Raw genomic sequence first — 25,998 nt, 5'->3', positions numbered from 1 at the left:
CTTTTCTGATGCAACCTTACCTGAGAATTCTTTAAGGCTTCCTACTACTGCAATAAGTCTCCCATTTAGTTTCCAGCAATGAGCCCAAAGATGTCCCACCTTGTTACAATGGAAACACCTAGGCCTTCGAATGTCACTGCCACCCTCAGCATCTTACTTTCTGGTCTGAGGAGGAGTTTCCAGGGAATTCCCAGCTGTCCTTCTCTTCCCTTGCTACTTGCATTCCTTTCACCTTCCCACCTTGTATCCCTCTCGGGACTGTGGAAGGGAAGAGGAAAGGGTTTGAATCTAGGACCAGCTCATAATTGTCAGCCATCTACATTGCCTGTCTAGTCATTTTAACCCTCTGATCTTCAACATGGGTTCTGACTACAGGAGGAAGTCATTTTTTAAATTCTTCCAGGAGAATTATTTCCCTCAGAGTGTCATGCATTGTTTCTACCTTTAATGCCCATATCCAATGGTTAAAATTACTTTGCCTCACCCTCTGAAACTCAATATACGTCTGCCTAGGCTGTTTCCCTATGTTACAAATTTTCTGCCTGTATGCCTCAGGAACCAACCTCCCTCCATCTCTCCCCCTTCTTTCCCTCTCCCTCCCTCCATCTCTCTCCTTCCATCTCTTCCTCTGTCTACCACATTCTCCATCTCTCTGCCTCTCTCTCCATCTATATCCCTTTCTCTCTTTCTCTCCCTCTCGCTCTCTCTCCACGTGCCTTTCTCTCCCCTCCAGCTGCCCCACCCCATCTCTCCCCCTCTACCTCCCTCTCTCCTTCTATCTAACTCTCTTTCCATTTCTTCCTCCCCTTTCCCTGTCTCCCTCCCTCTCTCTCCCCATCTTGCCCTGCCTTTCCTTCTCTCTGTCTATCCCTCTCCATCTCCCCTCTCCCTCCTTCTCGCTCTCTCCCGCGCTCTCCCTTCCGGTCTCTCTCCCTCCCTCTCTCTCTCCCCCTCGATTTCACCCTCTCCCTCCCTCACACACTCTCTCTCACCCTCTCACACTCACTGACACACTCTCTCCGACTCTCCCTCTCCCTCCATTTCTCCCTCTCCCTCTCGCTTTCTCCCCCTCTCTCTCCCTCCCCTCCCTCCCCCTCACACACTCTCTCTGTCCATCACACATTCCCTCACACACTCGCATCTCTCTTGCACACTTTCCCTCCCTCCCTCATACACTCTCTCTCTCTCTCTCTCCCTCACAGACTCTCTCACACACTCTTCCTGTCTCTCCCTCTCTCAGTCTCTCCCTCTCTCTATCACTGACTGTTATTTTGTGGTTCCATTGACAGGAATTTAATGATTGAATTTCGCAAGATGTCCCCACCTGTACTATACCCATTTAAACACCAGGTTAGATAATACCCCTGACAGCAGTCACTAATCTGCTGTGTGCAACTGACTGTGAGTAATGTGAAGAGTGTTGTAACCATCCCCTCCCTCTGTCTCACGGGGGTTTCCTCTCCTTTACAATAGGAGCTGCCCTCAGTGCATCTGCTGAGAGGGACTGGGAGTGGGAATGAGACTGGGACTGGGTGGAAGTCGGAGTGAGAGTGACTGACTGCAGCACCAACCTACTCCTGACATGGAACTTACACAGGCACGAATGATTTTCTACCCTATTCTTGCTGCTGTCTCTATCCCGGGTAAGTAATTGTGTTGATGCTCTTCCTGATAATCCCTCTCACTGTCTCTCTCTCTCTCTCTCTCTCTCTCTCTATGTCACTCTCTGTTTCACTATATCTCTCACTCTGTCTCTCACTCTCACTGTCCGTCTCCCTATTGCTGTCAGTGTTATCTATCTATCCCACTATGTCTTTCTTTTGAACATTTCCTTTGGCTGTCGCTATGAGTGTCTCTCTATGTGCCCCGCTCTGTCTCTAGCTGCTTCTCTCTCTATCCTGTCTCCTTCACTTTCTCTCCGTCTCCCTGTCTCCTGTTCTCTTGGCCTGTTCCTCACTATCCATTTCTGTACCCCTCTGTCTCTCTATGTCACTCTCTCTCTGTCTCCTTCTCTTTGCCTATCTATCAGTGTGTGTGTATATCTGTGTGTGTGTGCGTGTATGGGTATCTTTGTATATGTGTGTCTTTGTACCTTTGTGTGTATGTGTGTATTTTTGTGCGTATGTGTGTATCTTTGTGCCTGTGTGTGTGTGTGTGTGTGTGTATCTGTGTATCTTTGTGCCTGTGTGTGTGCCTTTGTGTGGATGTGTGTTCACTGAGCTGGGATGCTAGTGGTTTGTTAATGACGGTTCCTACATTCTGTCACTGTGTAAATTCGCAAACCTCAGGGAGTTGATGAAATGCAGTTTTCACAGTAACACTCCAGATTTCAGAGACTCTATTTTTATCCCTAAATTTGCTCATTCTCGTTCTGATACTGGTTCCTAAAACAAATTTATGTTCTCGTTGTGAGTCCATTGAAGCTCAGGTGTGAATCCTACAGGTTGTGTAAATGAGGCCAGAATCAAAAAATGTGGAAACTGCTTAATTCAGGAGCACAAAACAGCAGGCCTGTGGAAATAATGTCACTTTAGCATTTATGCATTGTTCTTTATGAAGAGATCGAACTATCAGGACCTAAACAGCTATTAAAATACCCAGGGATGTCTTCAGAACTCAAAGCTTCACTGGCCGAATTCAAGGAATAATTATGTGGATTCACGGTGTATATCCAGGGTTTAGCATTTGGTGTGGCATTACTTGGAGTTCCCCAGCAATGACCAAGTGAAATGGGTTCCAAGTTTGATGTAAACAGGTGCAGAATGTAGATCTCAAGGTGATATCTACAATCTTAACAAGTCCTCCGTTGGAGAACTGTGTACAGGATTGGGCTCCACAACGTAGAAAACCCACAGTGGGTCTAGAGAGGGTGGCACACGCGGATGTTCCCCAGCTTGAGGGAGGAGAAAGTTTTGAAAAGTGTTTTAATTCTTATAACAACTCAGGTACAAGGCAACATAATTGAAGAGTCTAAGATTGTGAAACAATGAGTCAGGCAGATAGAAGCAGATTGTTTCCATCAATTGAAGGGTTAATTACAAAGGGCCTCAGCCTTTTGATGCCGTGAGGATTACAGACGTGTTAGCACAATTGAAGAGAATGGGACTGGAAGTGCAGTTGTACCATGGAGCAATGTTCACTGAGAGAGGGAAAGTAAAGCAGTGAGGAACTTATGTTCCCCAGTCTGGAGGGAAGCAGACAGTGGTGTATCTCAGGATAAGCATGAGGGCCCAGCGCTCTATTTGCTATAGTTTTAAGTGTCTGCAGCTCAAGAAACTTGAACTCAGAGTGCTGAGCTGGATTCCGAGCTGCAGACATTGGGGGCCATTTGGGAGCTGGAGAGTTACTTGGAAAGTTTGTGCCTGTCAACCGTCACACCCATTGGTTACGTGGAACTCTAGAGTTGGTCAATGGTCATGGGTGAGATGATATGACTGTGAGTCAGACAGGTATGGGGATTGAGCATGTAGTAATGAGGGAATCTCAGGTACAAGGTACGTGCTCCCTGTATAGATGAGAAAAAGGCGTTGAAGGTGGTGATATTATCTAAAGAATGTGCTAATTAAGGGTAGAAAGCAGGACAAGCAAGGTACAGAGAGCCCTAGTGGGGGTGGGGTGGGGCAAAGGAATCGAAATAGGCTAAAAGGTAGAGATAAAACAATGGATGGAAATACATTTAAAAATAATGGAAATAAGTGGGAAAAGAAAAATCTATATAAATTATTGGAAAAAAAAGGGGGGGGATTGGAAAGGGGGTGGGGATGGAGGAGAGAGTTCATGATCTAAAATTGTTGAACTCAATATTCAGTCCAGAAGGCTGTAAAGTACCTAGTCGGAAGATGAGGTGCTGTTCCTCCAGTTTGCATTGAGCTTCACTGGAACATTGCAGCAGGCTAAGGACGATCATGTGGGCATGAGAGCAGGGTGGAGTGTTGAAATGGCCAGCGACAGGGAGGTCTGGGTAATGCTTGCGGACAGACCTAAGGTGTTCTGCAAAGAGGTCACCCAGTCTGTGTTTGGTCTCTCCAATATAGAGGAAACGGCATTGGGAGCAACGAATGCAGTAGACTAAATTGAAGGAAGTGCAAGTGAAATGCTGCTTCACTTGAAAGGAGTGTTTGGGCCCTTGGACGGTGAGGAGAGGGGAAGTAAAGGGGCAGGTGTTGCACCTACTCCGGTGCATGGGAAGGTGCCGTGGGAGGGGGCTGAGGTGTAGAGGGAGATGGAGGAGTGGACCAGAGTGTCCCGGAGGGAAAAATTCCTGTGGAATGCCATCAGGGTGGGTGAAGGGAAGATGTGTTTGGTGGTGGTATCGTGCTGGAGTTGGCGGAAATGGCGGAGGATGATCCTTTGAATGCGGAGGCTGGTGGGGTGATAAGTGAGGACAAGGGGGACCCCATCATGTTTCTGGGAGGGAGAGGAAGGTGTGAGGGCAGATGCGCGGGAGATGGGCCGGACACAGTTGAGGGCCCTGTCAACCACCGTGGGTGTAAAACCTCGGTTAAGGAAGAAGGAGGACATGTCAGAGGAACTGTTTTTGAAAGTGGCATCATCAGAACAGACGCGACGGAGGCAAAGGAACTGAGAGAATGGGATGGAGTCCTTACAGGAAATTGGGTGTGAGGAGCTGTAGTCGAGGTAGCTGTGGGAGTCGGTAGGCTTGTAATGGATATTGGTGGACAGTCTATCACCAGAAATTGAGATAGAGAAGTCAAGGAAGGGAAGGGAAGTTTCAGAGATGGACCATGTGAAAATGATGGAGGGGTGGAAATTGGAAGCAAAATTGATAAATTTTTCCAGGTCTAGACGAGAGCATGACGCAGCACCGAAGCAATCATCGATGTTCCGGAGAAAGGGTTGTGGGAGGGGGCCAGAGTAGGACTGGAACAAGGAAAGTTCCACATACCCCGTAAAGAGACAGGCATAGCTGGGGCCCATGCGGGTACCCATAGGTTTACCATCCTGGTAAACCTCCTCTGCACCCTCTCCAACGCCTCCATATCCTTCTCGTAATGTGGCCACCAGAATTGCATGCAATATTCCAAGTGTGGCCTAACCAAGGTTCTGTACAGCTGCAGCATGACTTCCCAGCTTTTATACTCAATACCCCTGCCAATGAAGGCAAGCATGCCATATGCCTTCCTGACTACCTTGTCCACCTGCTTTGCCACTTTCAGTGACCTGTGGACCTGTACACCCAGATCCCTCTGCCCGTTAATGCACTTAAGGGTTCTGCCATTTCCTGTATAATTCCTGCCTGTATTAGACCTTCCAAAATGCACTACCTCACATTTGTCTGGATTAAACTCCATCTGCCATTTCTCCGCCCAAGTCTCCAACCGATCTGGATACCGTTGTATTCTTTGACAATCCTCTTCACTAAAATAGTTGTTTAATTGCTCTACCATTTCCTTCTTCTCCATTATAAATTCTCCTGTTTCAGGCTGCAAGGGACCTACATTTGTTTTCACTAATCTTTGTCATTTTACATACTTACCTTTTAGGTTCTCCTTTCTAATGCAGTGCCTAATTCCTCATGCACACTCATCAGAACCTCTTTCCTTGTTCTACCTATGTAATTGATACCTACCTAGACCACAACAACTGGATCCTTCCCCTCCCACTGCATGTTCCTCTCCAGGCATGAGCAGATACCCTGAACTATGATACTGGGCAGGCAACAGACCCTCCTGGATTTTCACTCTTGGCTGCAGAAACAGTGTCTATCCCCCTGACTATACTGTCCCAAACTACCACTGCATTCCTTTTAAGCCTTGAATGGTTTCCTGGGCTCTGGTGCCAAGGTCAGTCTGGTCATGCACACTACAGCGATAATTCTTGTCCATAGAAGCTGCAAGAACCTCAAACTTGTTGCTCAATTGCAAGGGTTGACAATCCTCCACTCCCACCTTCTCAATCCCGTTACCCGGCTGTCTTGCGGCCACCCCCCCTGTCCCTGACCACTGACCAAATCAGATGACGCTAACCTAAGGGGTGTGACTACCTTTTTCAACTGTGTCCAGGTAATTTCCCCCCTCCTTGATACATTGTAGTGTCTGCAGCTTAGTCTCCAACTCATTAACTTTGCGTTAAATCTCCTCAAGCCCCCAACAGTTACTACAGATGTGGTTGCCATGGATAGCAGTAGCATACAGGAGCACCCACATGCTGCAGCTGTGACACATCACCCACACTGACACCTTTGTTGTGTTAATTCAATTTATTTTTCTTAATTAATTTATAGATCCCCTGCTCACCTAAATGCCCTCACACATCAAAGTGGCAGCTTGAAACTCTGTGTGGACACATAGTACCAGGTTGCCCTGTTTTTATATTCTCTGAAAAACAATAATGAGTCAGTTCTGCTGAAGCACAGAAACCAGTTGAAGCTAGCTACCTAATTAATTAGTTACAGCTGCTCTCAGGGTTTTTATAGCCCTGTTTCAGCCTGGAAGAAACTTAATTTACCTCTTAATTTAAACAGTAATTTTTAGTTAATTGCTAAAGATAAACAAATACGACATTTTAGAGAATGGTTAATCCTTAAGGTCCCTTCACTCATCAAAATGGCAGCTTGGAAACTCTGTGCAGATTTGAAGCTATGAATATCATTCCAGGATTAATCATGGAGGCAGCTATAATGCCAACATTCAACATTTGGTATATGAATGGAAAGGTGCTGAAAGAATATGGGAACATTGTGAGTGTATATGGTCAGGACTGTTTACTTGTGTGGAGGGTAAATACCAACATCGAATAAATGAGCTGAATGCCTCCCTGTTGTGATTGCAAAACGTTTCAATGTACAAAAATTCAGAAAATGTTTTGTCAACATTCTTGACTTACTTTAAGTCAATAAATGAATGAGGATACCATATTGTATCTTCAACACTAAATTAAGACATTAATCTCTTCCATTAAAAGATGAGTGATTTGCAGAGTGATCATAACACCAGTTGCTGCATTTCAGAAATACAACAATATTGTATTGGATTCAACTTTAACAACATGACTTACTCAACCTCACAGACTCAGTCTTAGCTGTTAGTCTGAACAATTCCAATGCAGCTCAGCTTAAAGGTTTTCTTTGAGGTTGCACAATGTCTCATTTTGTGTAGCCATATCCTTTTTGTATTCCACAACTAAATCTATGAAGTTATTAAAAATGGTGCTGACTTCCCTAATCCAGAACTGGTTGTACATCTGGTAGATGTTAAATTCTCTGCTGTGGTAATGTAGCTTCTTCCAACAATCCCTGCAATGCCTAGATTCAGTATCAAAACATTCCAGTGCTAGATCGAACATTTAATTATAACAGAGCTCTAAAACATAAGCTAGACCATGGATACTTCCAGAATCCAATCCATATAATGGACTATTTTATATCCTGCTATAACATGGCTAGTTATAATAATCCCAGCTATACCTGAGCAAGTTACAGCTATACTTACTTTATTTCTATTCATTTGTGGGATGTGGGCATCGTTGGCAAGACCAGCATTTATTGCCATCGCTAATTGCCCTTGAGAAGGTGGTGGTGAGCTCCCTTCTTGAACCGCTGCAGACTCTGTGGTGTTAGGACACCCAAAGTGCTGTTAGGGAGGGAGTTCCAGGATTTTGACCCAGCGACAGTGAAAGCATTGCAATATATTTCCAAGTGAAAATGGTGGGTGGCTTGGAGGGGAACTTCCAAGGTTGTTGTTCCCATGTATCTGCTGCCCTGTCCTTCTAGATGTGAGTGGCCAAGGGTTTATAAGGTGCTGCCTAGGGAGCTTGGTGAGTCCCTGCAGTGCATCTTGTAGATGGTAAACACTGCTGCCACTGTGGGTAGGTAGAGAAGGGAATGTGGAGGAGGTGCCAATCAAGTGGGCTGCTTTGTCCTCAATGGTGTCAAGTTTCTTGAGTGCTGTTGGAGCTGCACTCATCCAGGCAAGTGAGGAGTATTCCATCACATTCCTGACTTGTGCGTTGTAGATGGTGGACAGGCTTTGGGGAGTCAGGAGTTGAGTTACTCACCACATGATTCCCGTCTTTGACCTGCTCTTGTAGCCACAGTATTTATATGGCTAGTCCAGTTCAGTTTCTGGTCAATGGTATATCCCAGGATGTTGATAGTGGAGGATTCAGGGATGGTGATGACATTGAAACTCAAGGGTAGATGGTTAGATTCTCTGTTGTTGGAGATGGTCATGGCCTGGCACTTGTGTGACACAAATATTATTTGTCAGCCCAAGCCTGGATATTGTCCAGGTCTTGCTGCATTTGAACATGGACTGCTTCAGTATCTGAGGAGTCATGAATGGTGCTGAACATTGTGCAATCGTCAGTGAACATCCCCACTTCTGACCTTTTGATGGAAGGAAGGTCATTGATGAAGCAACTGAAGATGGTTGGGCCTAGGACACTACCCTGGGAACTCCTGAAGTGATGTCCAGGAACTAAGATGATTGACCTCCAACAACCACAACAACCCATCTTCCTTTGTGCTGGGTATGACTCCAACCAGTGGAAAGTTTTCCCCGATTCACAAGAACATAAGAACTAGGAGCAGGAGTAGGCAATTCAGCCCCTCGAGCCTGCCATGCCATTCAATACAATCGTGGCTGATCTCATTTTGGCCACAACTCCAATTTCCCACCCCCTCCCCATCACCTTTCAACCCGTTACTAATTAAAAATCCACAGATTCACAACCCTTTGAGAAAAGTAATTCCTCCTCATTTCTGATTTAAATCTACCACCCCTTAGACTAAAACTATGGCCTCTCATTCTAGAATGCCCCACAAGGGGAAATATCTGCTCCACGTCTACTTTGTCTATCCCCTTTAGCATCTTATATACCTCAATTAGATCTCCTCTCATCCTTCTAAACTCTAGTGATTATAGGCTTAAACTGCTCAATCTCTCCTCATAAGACAAGCCTCGCATCTCTGGAGTCAATCTAGTGAACCTCCTCTGAACCAGCTCCAATGCAACTACATCCTTCCTCAAGTAAAGGGACCAAAACTGTGCATAGTACTCCAAGTGCGGTCTCACCAATGCCTTGTACAGTTTCAACAACACTTCCCTATTATTATACTCTATTCCTTTAGCAATAAATGCCAAATTCCATTTGCCTTCCTTATTACTTGCTGTACCTGTATACTAGGTTTCAGCAATTCATGCACAAGGACACCCAGATCCCTCTGCACTGAAGCATTCCCGCTGACTCCAGTTTTTCTAGGGCTCCTTGATGCCACTTGGTCAAATGCTGCCTTGACGTCAGGGGCAGTCACTCTCACCTCACCTCGGGAGTTCAGCTCTTTTGTCCATGTTTGAACTAAGGCTGTAATGAGGTCAGGAGCTGAGTGGCCCCAGCGGAACCCAAACTGGGCGTCAGCGAGCAGTTTATTGCTGGGCAAGTGCCGCTTGATAGCACTGTTGATGACCTCTTCCATCACTTTGCTGAAGATCGACAGTGGATTCAAAATTGGCTTAGTTGTAGGAGACAGAGGGCGATGACAGAAGGATGCTTTATTGACTGGAAGCCAGTGTCCTGTGGCGTACCACAGGGATCTGTGCTGGGTCCCCTATTACTCGTCATTTATATAAACGACATAGACGACTGTGCTGGGGGTAGGATTCGTAAATTTTCAGATGACGCAAAGATTGGCTGGGTGGTTAACAGTGAGGTTGAGTGCCTTGGGCTACAGGAAGATATAGATGGAATGGTCAAATGGGCAAATAAGTGGCAGATGGAATTTAACCCTGAAAAATGTGAGGTGATATACTTTGGAAGGAGTAATTTGACAAGGAAGTATTCAATGAACAGCATGACACTAGGAAGTTCTGAGCAACAAAGGGATCTTGGCATGTGTGTCCATAGATCTCTGAAGGTGGAGGGGTACGTTAGCAGGGTGGTGAAAAAGGCATTTGGGACACTTGGCTTTATCAATCGAGGCTTAGATTGCAAAAGTAGGGAGGTCATGTTGGAGTTGTATAGAACCTTGGTGAGGCCACAGCTGGAGTACTGTGTGCAGTTCTGGTCACCACATTATAGGAAGGATGTGATTGCACTGGAGGGGGTGCAGAGGAGATTCACCAGGATGTTGCCTGGGATGAAACATTTAAGTTATGAAGAGAGGTTGGATAGACTTGTGTTGTTTTCATTGGAGCAGAGAAGACTGAAGGGCGACCTGATCGAGGTGTACAAGATTATGAGGGGCATGGAAATGGTGGATAGGGAGCAGCTGTTCCCCTTAGTTGAAGGGTCAGTCACAAGGGGACATAAGTTCAAGGTGAGGGGCAGGAAGTTTGGGGGGTGATGTGAGGAAAAACATTTTTACCCAGAGGGTGGTGATGGTGTGGAATGCGCATCCTGGGAGGGTGGTGGAGGCGGGTTGCCTCGCATCCTTTAAAAAGTACCTGGATGAGCACTTGGCACATCATAACATTCAAGGCTATGGGCCAAGTGCTGGTAAATGGGATTAGGAAGGTAGGTCAGGTGTTTCTCATGTATTGGCGCAAACTTGATGGGCCGAAGGGTCTCTTCTGCACTGTGTGATTCTGTAATTCTGTGAAGCATGTTTTTCCCTCTTGTTGGTTCCCTCACCAATTGCCACAGACCCAGTCTAGCAGCTATATCCTTTAGGACTGAGTCAGCTCACTCTGTCCTTCTGCTGCTGACCCACTCTTGGTGATGGACATTGAAGTCCCCCACCCAGAGTACATTCTGCACCATTGCCACTCTCAGTGCTTCCTCCAAGTAGTGTTCAACATGGAGGAGTACTGATTCATCAACTGTATACCACTGTGCCGCCACCTGTTGTGGGACTGTTCTGCTGGTGGGACAGGCCCTACCCAGGGATGGTGATGGTTGTGTCTGGAACATTGCCTGTAAGGTTTGTTTCTGTGATGATAACAATGTCAGGCTGTTGCTCGAGCAGTCTGTGAGACAGCTCTCCCAATTTCGGCACTAGTCTCCAGATGTTTTCAAGGAAGACTTTGCAGGGTTTACACGACTGAGTTTGTCGTTGTCATGTCCTGTGCCTAGGTCATAGCAGATCTGAACCACAATTCCATTTAGGCACCTTTGATCCATTTTTCTTATACTATGAACCAACAAAACTCTATCGACTTCAGTCTTGAAAATTTTTATTGATCCAATATTATTGACATCCATCCACCTCAGAAGAGGATGGACTGCACCCGGGGTGTTTGTCCACTCTGGATTGAACATGGCTGGTTGTATCAACCGATTCATAGGTGGTATCCCTTCCACAGCTGACACAGATGTATAGCGTTGACCAAGGTGGACTGATATTTTTATTTGTTGTGGTGAGTCTTTTCCTACATCTGGTCATTTCTTTTGTCCTCTGCTTTTTCCACTCCCTTCATGGCTGCTTGTCAGCAGCAAGGACTTCCCATGCATTGACTTCAATCCCGTTTAACTTGAAGTCTTGCTTGCAGACATCACTATATCAGAAGCACGGGAGAACTGTTCTGATGATGATAGCAAGTCTGCCACAGGGCAATGTCCTTGGCAATGCTGCTGACTCACGAGTGAAAAAATGCTGGGGGTCTCTCCATGTTGGTGTACTTCGACACTGTCTTGCCAGGAGATGCCCAATATTTGCCTGAGGCAACGGAGGTGGAAGCTGCTCAGCCACTTCGCTTCACCTGCACAAGTTATCCATGACTCGTTGTTGTAAAGGAGGGTGCAGAGAACACAAGTCTGGTACACATTGAGCTTTACGACTTCGGTTAGTTTGCTTTTGGTCCCACTTGACTTTGCAAATGTCCCACAGAACCATAATTTTGTTGGGCAAGAAGTTGTAGATTTTCACTACTTTATAAGATTGTGCTTCACAATTGCAATCTTGATTGACGGAGCTCGAATTCTGAAGATTTCTCCTCTTGTACTGGATTCCCCTGCAGAGAAAATAGTTTCTCTGCATCTATCTTGTCAAATCCCTTTATCATGTTAAGGAAATACACGTGATTTATGGAACCTGTCTTCATAATTTCACATTCTATTCCAGATATCACTCTGGCCAACATGCTCTATGCCCCCTCCAATGGCCACATATTTTTCCTGTGCTATGATGCCCAGGTTTCCCATGATGCCCATATTACCCTCCAGATGTTGTCTGACCAAGGCTCTGTACAATTGAATCAGCACTCTCTCTGCTTTGTATTCCAACCCTCTTAATTTAAAGGCCAACATTCCGTTAGCCTTTTTGATCGCTTTTTGTATATGTTCAGTAAATGTTAGTGGCTTCTCTGCCTGGACTGATATATCTCTCTGCTCCTATATTCTCACCATTAAACAAATGTTTCAATTCGACTTTCCAAGATCAAAATTGGAAGGCCTTGAACTTCTACATTCTGATCTCCATCTGCAATGGTTTTGCCCACTCACTTAGTCCATCTATGGCACTCTGTTACTGTCTCCTCCCATAGACACAACTCAATCGACCTCTTAATTTAGGGCCATCTGCAAACTGGGATATCCAATTCTCTATTTCATCACCATTAATTTATGGTAAGTAGCCGTGGACCCAGTGCAGTTTCCTGGGAAACAGGACATGTCATAGCCTGCCAATCAGGGAAGAAATTCTTTATCCCTAACCTCTGCCTCCCCCTCAATTACCAACCCATGTCACAAGATTACCTCCAAATAATTTTTACTAAGTATCTCTGGTGCAGAATCTTATCAACCATCTTTCGATCAACAAGATCCATCAGGCAAGTGACGTCCTCAACAAATTCAAATGGTTTAGTCAGACATTACCGAACCTTCACAAATCCATGCCAAACCTTTTGGATCAGATTATATTTCTGGGAGCTGGGAGTGGGCAGTCGCCTTGACCCTGATCATACATTCCAGTAATTTTCCTACAACTGACCATACCTAACAGGTCAGTTGTTACCTGGCTCCTCCCCTGTTCTTTTCAATAAAGGAGTGACATTTGCAATTTTCCAATCCAAAATAACAATTCATGAATTTAGAAAGGTTTGGAGAATTATCAGCAATTTGGTGACTTTTTCATTCCGTAGGATGAAATCCATCAGGTTCTGGATATTTGTCTGTTATGTCCCATATTTTTTCCATTACAAATGTAAATGAAACATATTGAATACCTCCTTTCGACTGATGTTGATGTCCCCTTGCTCCCTGGGGCTGTATCTTCTGGTCGGCGAGTGGGAGCAGGGCATGCTCGCCGATGCATAAAATGATGCGGGGATACACTGGGCGTGCATCCTGACATCACCCCGTGTCATTCAGACTTTCAGTTCAGCGGGCACGTAGCCGAGTTGGCTGCACACCTGCTGACCTGTCAACGGCCTATTAAGGCCATTAACAAAGTAGTTGATAAAAACAAAAAACTACTGCGGATGCTGGAAATCCAAAACAAAAACAGAATTACCTGGAAAAACTCAGCAGGTCTGGAGAGCATCGGTGGAGAAGAAAAGAGTCGATGTTTCGAGTCCACATGACCCTTCAACAGAACTGAGTATAGTTAGGAGAGGGGTGAAATATAAGCTGGTTTAAGGTGGGGGGCGGGGGGAGAGAAGTTGAGGGTGGGGTGGTTGTAGGGACAAGCAAGCAGTGATAGGAGCAGATAATCAAAAGATGTCACAGACAAAAGGATCAAAGAGGTGTTGAAGGTGGTGATATTATCTAAGAAAAATGCTAATTAAGAATGGATGGCAGGACACTCAAGGTACAGCTCTAGTGGGAGTAGGGTGGAAAGACTGACAAGGTATTAGTTGTAGATTTAAAAATAATGGAAATAGGTGGGAAAAGAAAAATCCATATAAATTATTGAAAAAAACAAGAGGGAGGGGGAAGAAACGGGGTGGGGATGGGGAGAGGGAGTTTAAGATCTAAAGTTGTTGAATTCAATATTCAGCCCGGAAGGCTGTAAAGTGCCTAGTCGGAAGATGAGGTGCTGTTCCTCCAGTTTGCATTGGGCTTCACTGGAACAATGCAGCAAGCCAAGGACAGGCATGTGGGCAAGAGAACAGGGTGGAGTGTTAAAATGGCAAGCGACAGGGAGGTTTGGGTCTTTCTTGCGGACAGATCGCAGGTGTTCTGCAAAGCGGTCGCCCAGTTTGCGTTTGGTCTCTCCAATGTAGAGGAGACCGCATTGGGAGCAACGAATACAGTAGACTAAGTTAGGGGAAATGCAAGTAAAATGCTGCTTCACTTGAAAGGAGTGTTTAGGCCCTTGGACGGTGAGGAGAGAGGAAGTGAAGGGACAGGTGTTGCATCTTCTGCGTGGGTATGGGGAGGTGCCATAGGTGGGGGTTGAGGAGCAGGGGGTGATGGAGGAGTGGACCAGGGTCTCCCGGAGGGAACGATCCCTACGGAATGCCGCCAGGGGGGGTGAAGGGAAGATGTGTTTGGTGGTGGCATCATGCTGGAGTTGGCGGAAATGGCGGAGGATGATCCTTTGAATGCGGAGGCTGGTGGGGTGATAAGTGAGGACAAGGGGGACCCTATCATGTTTCTGGGAGGGAGGAGAAGGCGTGAGGGCGGATGCGCGGGAGATGGGCCGGACACGGTTGAGGGCCCTGTCAACGACCGTGGGTGGAAAATCTCAGTTAAGGAAGAAGGAGGACATGTCAGAGGAACTGTTTTTGAAGGTAGCGTCATCAGAACAGTTGCGATGGAGGCAAAGTAGTTGAAGTCATTAATGGACCTACCTGTCCAACCTTAAGGCTAGCGGGCAGGCTGGGAGCCCTGGCAGGCTTCAGAAAAAGCATGAAACCTCATCCACCGGTGGGATGAGATTTCATGAGGATTTAAAAATCTTTCAATATTTTAAAATAAAAGTTATGGACATGTCGTAACTCATGTAACAGTGTCACATGAGGGGACATGGCAGAGAAATTTTTTTCTCAGCTTTATTTGAGGCAGCACTTTGACTCAGGGAGATCTGTGCACTCTTCCGTGCACATGCACGAAAGAGCGCATTCCCAGCTGAGGGAATTCCGCCCCCCCCCCCCCCCCCCCCCCCCACCCCCCGCCTGCACAGGGAGTGCATAGCGAGGACGTCACGCTGGGCGGGCCTTAATTGGCCCACCCACGTAAAATGGAGCCGCTCCCTCGATTGCGGGTGGGGGGATCAGAAGCCCGCCAGCCAGCACCCGCTCCCACACTTTACTCCCCCGACGGGGGGAAATGTTGCCCTGGTATTTTGTCCACTGCACAAATGGATATAAAACACTCGTTTAACAAGTCTGCGATTTCCTTGCTCATTGGCGTCTTCCTGCATCTGTCTTTAATAAGCCCACTTTTTCCCATAACACTCTTTTCTTCATATATTTATAACAGCTTTTGTTATTTATTTTCAGATTCATGCATTCTTTTTCTCTTTTTTTGCACATCTTCTAACTGCCTTTGTGGCTTTCTTTTGTTTCTGAAAGCTCTTCTAATCTAATGGACTGTTTGCTTTTGCTTTCAATTGTATGAGCCTATTCTGCCTTTTGCGAATATGCACTCATTTCATATTATTGAAGAAAAAGCTCAGTGAATACTTCCTACTGTTTGGCTGTTGGTTTATCCATTAACAGCTCAACCTAGGATTTTGCGATCAATTTATTTCTCATCCCTTTGAAGGTCACCTTGCTTAAATGCAACATGTCGCTTTGTGACACTGCTGCTCATATTCAAACACAATGTCAAATTCAATCATATTATGGTCAGGATTTGCGAGATATTCTTTTATCATCAGGTTGTTGGTGAACCAATTTGTTTTTGAAAATCACCATTGAATCTATTTTCATGACCCTTTCAGGTAGTGTATTCAGATCATAATTCTCATTGCAAGGGAAGCTTTATTCTTGGACTCAACTCTGTGTGTTCAGAGCTGAGGTTTCGAACTCCTGGCATGTCTGGGTCTCCGGCACTAGTGTACAGAGTGGTGGGGGACAGGCCGTGCATGCGTGCGTGAAAGGTGGCATAAGGTATTTTTGTAGTGAAAACCGTGTTTTTGGCGTGCAAGTTGTCCATGTGACAGGTTAGACAGCGCGAAAACCTATCTGTGGGCCTAGGGGATGGGGAGATGGTGGGGCCGGCGTGAAAGTGAGCTCAGGTGGCAGCTAGTCCGGAGCAGATGATGAAGAAGGTCAGCTTCGTGTGGCTGAGGTGCTGTTAGCACCGTGTTGCTGAGGGGTTGGTGCTCATAAAAGCCCTAGAGCAGTGGTTGCTCGGTGCAGCTGAGAGTTGGCATTCAGAACAGCCATGGAGCAGTTGTCAGCCCAGTGAAGCTGAAGTGAAGCTTCAAATGTCTGGCATTTGGGGCAAAGAAAGGCCATGAGGAACAGTTATTGTGAGAGACCTGGTGATTAGCTGCTGGCAGCCTGAGATGGAGCAGCTGTTGAAGGGAACGCAGGTGCTATATCCTCAAAGGAGAGGAGCTGAAACCCCTCATAAGGAAGACAGAGATTGAGGAAGAAGGATTTTGTGATTCACAGTGATCACTGGCATCTGGGTCGGTTGCTGAGAACTTTCATGGGATCTATCATGGTTGTGTCTCCTATTTAATGTTCTGTTTGTGGTGTGTTCGACCACAGTTTGCCTGTTAATTCATTTTTTGCTCATGTTGATTCTGAATAAAAGAGTAGAAGACAGATAATATTGACTGTTTGCTTTATTGACTCTTGTATGGTGAAGGTTCTCCAATTTGTTTAAGATAGTTGAATCTTGTGGCTTTATTCTCTTAGTAAATGCCTGGAATTTCAAATTTCATCCAATTTACTCAAAGTTTACTGATCCCTACCTGGACCAGAACAAAATTTGGTGCTCGTTGCAAGCTTTCAAACCCACAGACAGATATAGGAGCTAGGACTTGCTAGGATAGGGCTAACAAGATCTCATGGTGATTTGTACTATAATCATTGAAAAGCAACTATGGCTTTGTCAATTGCTATGACTTTTCTGTAGAGTGAAGATTTATCCTTGAGTAATTTGCAACCAAGGTAAGGTTAATAGCATTGGTGAAAAGTTGAAGTTAGAATTAAAAGCAAGTGCTAAAAGATCAAATATAATTGAGGTAAAATAGCACCGCATCTATGATTAGAAGAAGAAAAACCTGACACAGCTATAAAATAGTTTGAGTTAGCTAGAATTCAGTTGCAGATGAAGTAGCTTCAAAATATATAAAGAAATACATTAACTTGAAAAAAATAATGAAATGGAAATGTGAAAGCTTGAACTTTAGCTCCAGGAAGAGAAGTTAGCAAGCGAGCAAAGGAATAAGGAAGAGACCGAGAATTTCAAAGAGAAATGGAAGAGAGGCAGTTTGCCCTGGAAAAAGAAAAGCTTAGTTAATGGGGTGAAAGAAAGGATAATAATTCAGACAATGAGTTTAAAGCAAGTCCGAGCTTTGATAGACAGAAAACTCTTTGCCTCAAGCCTAAATTCACTGTGAACAAAGTTGAGAGATACTTCATCTCTTCTGAGAAAGTGACTTCAAAGCTTCTGATACATGGACACTTATTTTGCAAAGTAGTTTGGTGGGGAAAGCAATAGATGTTTATTCTCGTCCTTCAGAATAACAGCCCTCAGATTATTTGACAGTTAAAATTGGGGTATTTGATGCTTATGAGATTTTCCCCAAAATGTATCAATTAACATATCAGACTTTGAAAAAAAGACCAAATGAAACATTTATAGAATTTACCAGGGAGAAAGAAATGTTGTAGGATCTGTGTTTTCGCTCACTGAAACTTGGACAGAGAGAACATGAGTGACATATTGATAATGGAAGAATTTCAAATCAGCATCCCAATAGCCATCAGGTCATCCTTGTAAGCCGGCAAGGGTTCTAAATTAAAGGAAGTGGAGTTTTCTGGAAGGTGCGAATTAAAAATTGCATAGGCTTTTTCCCAGGATGGAAGAGTCAATTACTAGGGGACATAGATTTAAGGTGAGAGGAGAGAACTTTAGAGGAGACGCGCGGGGCAAGTTTTTTACGCAGAGGGTAGTGAGTGTCTGGAATTCGCTGCCAGAGGAGGTGGTGGAAGCAGGTACGATAGTGGTGTTTAAGAGGCAGCTTGACAAATACATCAATAGGATGGGAATAGAGGAATACGGACCCTGGAAGTGCAAAATGTTTTAGTTTGACAGGCAATATGATCGGCGCAGGCTTAGAGGGCTGAAGGGCCTGTTCCTGTGTTATACTTTTCTTTGTTCTGTTCTTTAGGCAGTAACAGGGCGGTAGATCACCATTTGTAAACCCACAAGGAAACAGGAGAAATAGAAAAGATTCTGGCTTTAGGGAGAAGGCAGAAGCTGTTCTAGCCAATAAAAATAATATTATAGAGAAGAAAGGTGATGTAAAGAAACTGGTATGCTTCCGTTTCTGTAATACGGGGCATGTAAAAGCAAATTGTTGGAAGCTGGGAGTTAAATTAGTGCCATAATAGGGACACCTAAAGAGTCTTCTGAAAGGACTGTACCAGCAAAGGAAATGGATGTTAAACCAGTAGCAATGATACAAGTGCAAAGTGTTCCCTTAGAACCGACTAGAATGGTGGATATGTCAAAGGGATTCATCCTTGAATACTGATGAAGTGAGTCAGGTTATTGGAGGTTCTAGAGGTATTCTCTTGAAGGAAGCAGTGTTCCTTTAATTTTTGCTGGAAAAAAAGAGACATTTTTGTCGAAGATTTCCGTCTTGCAGTCATCAGGACAATTTTCAAGAATTCCAAATGTAAAGGGAACAATAATTTGTACTGTATGAGAAGAGTGTGCTGATTGGTTGGCAACGGGACTCTGCTTGGTAGAGGCATTGCCATGGAGAATATTCCAGTTGATAGTGACTGACAGTAACTGCCAAGCATTGTTTGAAATTTAAACTAACTGCTTGACTCTGCCCAAGGCATTGCCCTGAGGAATGAACCAGCTTATTTTGTTTAGCTGAAACAGATGCAATGTGTGTACATGTTCTTTCTGTCTGCAAAGAACAGAGCCCTGTCTGTTAATATATGTAGCTTCCAGTGTGCACAAATATGCCACGTTGTAAGCCCAACTGGCATTCTTAAATTGCTTGTCAGCATAATTTTTAGCACACTGAGGATGATTAGCAAATGTTGTCCAATTGCAGAATCACATCTAATGTTGGACATTGTGTTTTGAGTTTTGCGAGCACAGGCTGCTTAGGTACTGTCTGTACTTTGCCCTTTGTGAACAGCGGCTGAGACATGATGTTTGATATGATCCCCCATTCTTTGAGACCTACGGCCTACATACCTAGTATCACACCAGAACTGAAATTCAAGTACCACATTACTCATTTGTGTGATAGGCAGAATGTCTTTTTGGTTTTGTGGCAGCATCCTGTTAGTAGCAAATACCACTCATGTTGCTACTACATTGTAGCAGCGTAAAACAGCTAGCTTCACCTGTTGCTCAAATTTTTGAGATACCTTACCCTTCCAGGATAACCTGAGGTAGACTGGGTGCTTTTCGGCCTCAGGCCCGTTCATGAGTTTGCGTGATATACGGCATGAAATGATCTGATCAGGGTAGCCATTATCCCTCAGGATGTCTTTGATGTGCCCTATTTCAGCATCAAGTTTGCAAGGTGAGCAAATGGCTTGGGCCCTATTTACGAGGTTGCCAATGAGGCCAATCTTATAGTGTGAGGAACTGTAAGAATCCCAACACATATATTGACCAGTGAAGGTAGGTTTGTGGTAGACTGTGGTAGAGAATCCTCTGGCAGATTTCTCAACAATAACGTCAAGGAAAGGGAGTTCATTTGACTGCTCCATTTCAAAGGTGAATTTGAGCACAGGATGGAGCCCATTATGACATGTAAGGAAATTATTACATGCAGCTGTGGATTTAAACATGTTGGTTTCCATGATTAACATGCCTTCGATGGAATGACACCTAACCGCCTAACCCTTGCATGTTTCTGGGATATGGATGATATGTTTGCTATATTTAAATCTGCAGCTGAAAAGGGGGATGAAATTCTTGAACTCTGATGCAATCTGGAGAGCAAAAAGGATGAGATGTGCTGTGTGGATGAGCAAATACAGGCTTTAAAAGCAGCTGAGGAAAGTTTTGAGAAACAGGTTGAGGATTTAATGGGTAAATTGAAAGAGTCTAAGGGGCAGTAAGCAACCATGGAGGAAAGATTCCAAAATGAATTGAAGATTCCAAAATGAATTGAAGTTGCCAAGCTTGTATAAATGTTCGGCAGATGACTTTGAAACAATATCAACTGCACTCATTAGAGCAGTTCAGCAGCTTCATAGTCGACTGAAACAAGCAAAAGAAGTTGATAAAATAGCTGAAGATTGATTGGTTGAGGTAGATACCTTCAAGACCAAAGCAATTGCTGAGCTGAATAAAAAGATCAATTGGTCAAAGCATTGCCTTGGGGAATGAACCAGGAAATGACTGTCCCTCAGCTTTTGTTTAGATGAAAAAGGCACAAAGTATGGACATGTGCCTTCTGTCTGCAAAGGATCAATCAGACCCTGACCAATCAGAGCCAACCTGTGCAGTTTGAATTTGAACAAAGCTGGGCAGTTAACTGTTCCATGCTGCATTCTCCATGGCAACACCTGCACCAATCAGAGTCTGCTTGTCAACCAATCAGCACTCTCTTCTTATGCAGTATAAATTGTTGCTCCCCTAATACAGTTGGTCATTTCTTGCAAGCTATCCTGATGGATGCAAGATAAAAAAAAACTTCAACAGAATGTCTTTTTTTATAGCAAAACTCATGTCCTGTATAACCATATGACAATTATTAATGAAGAGTCTATGGGTTCAAAACATTAACTCTGTTTCTCTCCCCACAGATGCTACCAGTCCTGCTGAGTGTTTCCAGTAGTTTCTGTTTTTATTTCCTATTGCCAGCACCCACAGTATTTTGCTTTTATTGATTAATCCTGTCTCATTAAAATAGCCGACTCCCTGGTTGGTTCCAGAATGTATAGCTCTAAGAAACTGTCCTGAATACATTCTATGAACTCATCCTCCAGGCTACCTTTGCCAAATTGATTTGTCCAATCTATTTGAAGATTAAAAATTCCCACAATTATTGCAGTATCTTTCTTACAAGCCCCAAGATTTCTTGATTAATATTCTGCCCTATGTAGTTACTGGCAGGGACCCTATAAATAACCCCCACCAGTGACTTCTTTCCTTTGACATTCCTTATCTTCACTCAAACTTATTCAATGATTTGATCCTCTGGAACAAAATGATTTCTCATTACTGTACCGATCTAATCTTTTATTAACAGAGCTACCCCACCCCCCTCCTTTTCCTTTTTTCCTGTCCTTACAAAATGTCAAATACCCTTGAATATTCAAGTCCCAGCAGTGGTCACTTTGCAATCATATCTCTGTAATGGTGATAATATCAGACTGAAATCATTCTATTTGTGCTACCAATTCACCCACCTTGTTACAAATGCTGTGACCATTCAGACAAAGAGCCTTTAATTCTGTCTTTTTACCATGTTTTCCTACTCTGACCCTATTTGCTGGTGCACTGTTACATTTGTATGCTCTGTCCTTCCTTGTCACTCTTTGGTGCCTGCACTGGAGATTTGTTAGACATGTTAAAAACCTTGAGGGGTCTGGATAGAGTAAATGGGGACAAGCTGTTCCCATCAGCAGAAGATCGAGAACATTAAGGTGGTTAACAAAAGAACCAGAGGTGATATGAGGAAAAACATCTTCATGTAACAAGTTGTTTGGATCTGGAATGCACTGCCTGGGCATGTGGTGGAGACAGATTCAATTACAGGTTTCAAAAGGGAACTGGATAATTATCTGAAAAGAAAAGATTTTACAGAGTTACATGGGAAAGGTGGAGGAGTGGGACTAGCTGAGTTGCTGTTGCAGAGAACTGACACAAAGACAATGTGCTGAATGGCCTCCTTCTGAGCTGTAACCATTCTATGATTCTAGCATAGATACATTCACAGAACTTGACAAAAATACAAGAAAGAAGCTGAAGGTTACCCTGATGGTGTGATCAAGAAGTGTCAGAGGAAGTTTGTGTGGAACGTAAACACCAATATAGATGGGGTGGGCCAAATGGTCTGATTCTATTCTGTAAATTCCATGTAAAGCTCCCAGTTGGGAATACAAACACTATGCTGTGCATCACATCTTCAGGCCATCACTTCCAAGGAATTAATGTGAATCACTCTCTCTCACTCCCCTCAAAACTCTCTCTCTCTCTCTGCCCCTCCCTCCATCCCTCCCTCACACCCACACACCCACTGTCCATTGTGCCCCTCCCTCCCCCCAAACCCTGCCTGCGCCTCATTCCCCCCACATACCCTCTCTGCCTCTCCCTACCTCCCCACACATGCTCTCTGCCCCTCTAACTCACATACTCTCTCTGCCCCCTTGCCCCCCACACACCCTCTCTGCCCTCCAACACACCCTCTCTACCCCCCACATATCCTCTTTCACATCCTACACACCCTCTTCCCCCCCACCAACTCCACACACCCTGTCTGCCTCCCCTTCCCCCATCCGCACACACCCTCTCAGCCCCCTACACACATTCTTGGCCCCCCTCCCCATGATATTCACTCTGCGCCCCCTCCCACCTACTCCCTCTGCCCCTCCCCCCAACTCTCTCTGCCCCTCTCCCCCACCACTCTCTCTGCCCCTCTCCCCCCCACTCTCTCTGCCCCTCTCCCCCCAACACTCTGCCCTACTCCCCCCACTCTCTCTGCCCCTCTCCCCCCCACTCTCTCTGCCCCTCTCCCACTCACTCTCTCTGCCCCTCTCCCCCCAACTCTCTCTGCCCATCTTCCTCCACACACCCACCCATATATACACTCTCTCCCTCTGCCCCTCCCTACCCCCAAAACATCCAATCTCTGCCCCTCTCCCCACCCACTCTCTCTGTCCCTCCTCCCCTCCACATTCCCTCTTTGCCCATCCCCCCCCCCATACCCTCTCTTCCCCCCTTCCCTCCCGACACCACCTCTGCCCGTCCCTCCACCCCACACAAGTTCTTTGCCCCACCGTCCCTCCCCCACAAACTCTCTGCACCCCCCTCCTGCCCCACGCATCCTCTCGGCCCCCCCAAACACACCCTCTTTCCCGGCCCACACACACCCTCTTTCCCTCCTCACCACAAACAACTTCCCGCCCCCCCCCCTCTCCACCACACACCCTGTCGGCACGCCCTCCAGCCCACACTCTTTCAGCCTCTCCCCCCCATCTCTCTCTGCCCCTCTTCCCCACTTCTTCCTGCCCCACTCCTCCTCTCACCCTCCCCCACGCCCCCATCAACACATTCTCTCTCTCTCTCTCTCTCTCTCTGCCACTCTCACCCACCACTCTCTCTGCCCCTCTCCTCCACCACTCGCTCTGCCCCTCTCAACCCCCCACCCAACACATACTCTCTCTCTGCCCCTCTCTCCCCGCCCAATCTCTGCCCCTCTCCCCACCCACTCTCTCTGCCCCACTCCCCCCCCAACTCTCCCTGCCAATTACCCCCCCACCCACACACACACTCTCTCTCTCCACCCCCCCACCCACTCTCTCTGTCCATCCCCGCCCACTCTCTCTGACCCTCACCCCCCAAATCTCCCTTCCCCCCACTGCACACCTTCCCACATCCCCCCTCCCCCATTCACCCTCCACTCCCACCCCCTAAGTACAACACATCCACCAGTTCCCCTTTATCCTCATTACATGTGACTCCTTCAAAGAACTTCAACAAATTGGTTAAACATGATTTCCCTTTTACAAAATCATGTTGACTCTGCCTGATTGCCTTGAACTTTTCTAAGTGCCCTGCTATAACATCTTTAATAATAGCTTCTAACATTTTCCCAGTGACAGAGGTCAAGCTAACTGGCCTGTAGTGTCCTACTTTCTGTCTCCCTCCCTTTTTGAATAAAGGAGTTATATTTCCCAATTTCCAATTTAATCAAACTTTCCCCGAATCTAGGGAATTTTGGAAAATTAAAACCGGTGCATCAACTATCTTCCTCGCCACTTCTTTCAAGACCTTAGGGTGAAGTCCATCCGGATATGGGGATTTGTCAGCCCCCAGCTCCAACAATTTGCTCAATTGCACCTCCCTGGTGTGTGTAATTTTCCTGAGTTCCTCCCTCCCTTCCATTTCCTGATTTACAGCTATTTCTGGGATGTTACTCATCCCCTCTGTAGTGAAGACTGAAGCAAAATACCTGTTTAATTGATCTGCCATCTCCCTACTTTCCATTATCAATTCCCCGGACACACTTTCTATAGGACCAACGCTCACTTTGTTAACTATTTTATTATTTAAATATCTATAGAAACTCTTACTATCCATCTTTATATTACTGGAAAGCTTTCTCTCATACTCAGATTTTCCCTCCTTATTAATCTTTTTGTCATTCTTGCTGTTCTTTATATTCTTTCCAATCTTCTGACCAGCCTGTGCGTAACTATATGCTTTTTCTTTAAGTTTGATACTGCCTTTAACGTTTTTAGTTAACCACAGATGCAGGGCCCTCCCCTCACCCCAACAGTTCCTTCCCCCCACCAGCTCCTTTCCCCTGCCACTGCCCCCACACACCCCCTACTCTTTCTCTCCTCCACCCCCTACATGAGCTGATCAGCAGCAAATGCAGGGAGGGAGCAGCCTGTGATTGGGTGAGCAGCTTCACAGCATTTTTCAAATATAAATCATGTGAATGTCGAACAGGTTTGGTGGGCACATTGAGCCTGCATTAAATAGAAAGTGGAGTACCAATCCAGTGCACTCTGGCAGCACCACACCCCTTGGCAGTGTTGTCTGTGTGTGCAGATAAGCCTGATTGGATTGTACTGCCTAGGTCTGGGGATTCATTTATATGCTGAATGCAGTAAATAAAATATTGAATTACTCTCAAATTGTCAAATTTTTGTTACCAGTCAGATGAATAATTCTTCTGATTTTTTGTTTTGGCTCTGATTTCTCACAGTTAACCTGCTGGTGATTCTGATCTTGTCTCGAAGAAAGTGTGGTCTGTCCCGATGTATCACCTGCTACCTAGTGGCAATGGCATCAGCTGATCTAACTGTTATCCTCACTGATGTGATAATGAACCAGATTATCCCACTTTATTCCAAGGCGCTATTCTCAAACAACATTACCCTGTGCGGTCTCATTGACTGTCTCACTCATGCAGCCACAGACCTTTCTGTCTGGTTCACAGTTGCTTTTACCTTTGACCGATTTGTGGCTATTTGTTGTCAGAAGCTGAAAAGTAAAATTTGCACCTGGAGAACTGCAGTGACAGTTATCGGAACAGTGACTGTGCTGAGCTGTTTGAAGAACGTCCCTTGGTATTTTCGATATGAAGCTGTGTATTTCTTTTTCATACCACTGTTTTGTATGGTGAAATTCAGCTACTACACCTCAGCTGTGTGGAAAGCATTTGACTTGTTGCATCGTGTGACAACCCCACTGCTCCCATTCGTTCTGATCCTGCTCCTCAATGCTCTCACTGTCAGGAATATTTTATTGGCGAGTAGAGCGCGCCAGAGGCTGCGGGGTCACAGTGAGATGGACAATCACAAGGACCCAGAGATGGAGAGTCGCAGGAGGTCCATCATTCTGCTCTTCAGCATATCTGCAAGCTTCATATCGTTGTGGATGACACAAGCTGTGTACACCATCCATGAACGAATTACATTAAATCACATCATTGATCTTCTTCTCAAAAATCGCCTTCCATTCATTATTGGTTACATTGGGCCAATGCTCCAGCTCCTCAGCTCCTGCAGCAACACTTGTATTTATGTAGCGACCCAGAACAAATTCAGAGAGGAATTGAGGTATGTGCTCACTTACCCCTTTGTTCTCACAGCCCAGTTAGTAAAATAACAGTAAGAACTGGTCACTCTCCTGCACTAGAACTGATTCTGTTTCACATTCCATCCAAATCTCATCCTGTCTGGAAAGACAAAACATCCCTGAAATAATCAGAATCATGAGCCATTTTAAAATGAGTCTAAAAATGAGCTTGGTGCCTGC

Source organism: Cetorhinus maximus, chromosome 6 (genome assembly GCF_964194155.1).
Source record: "Cetorhinus maximus chromosome 6, sCetMax3.hap1.1, whole genome shotgun sequence".
Taxonomy (NCBI): domain Eukaryota; kingdom Metazoa; phylum Chordata; class Chondrichthyes; order Lamniformes; family Cetorhinidae; genus Cetorhinus; species Cetorhinus maximus.
The sequence above is the reverse complement of the archived record's forward strand: the minus strand, read 5'-3'. Positions refer to the sequence as shown.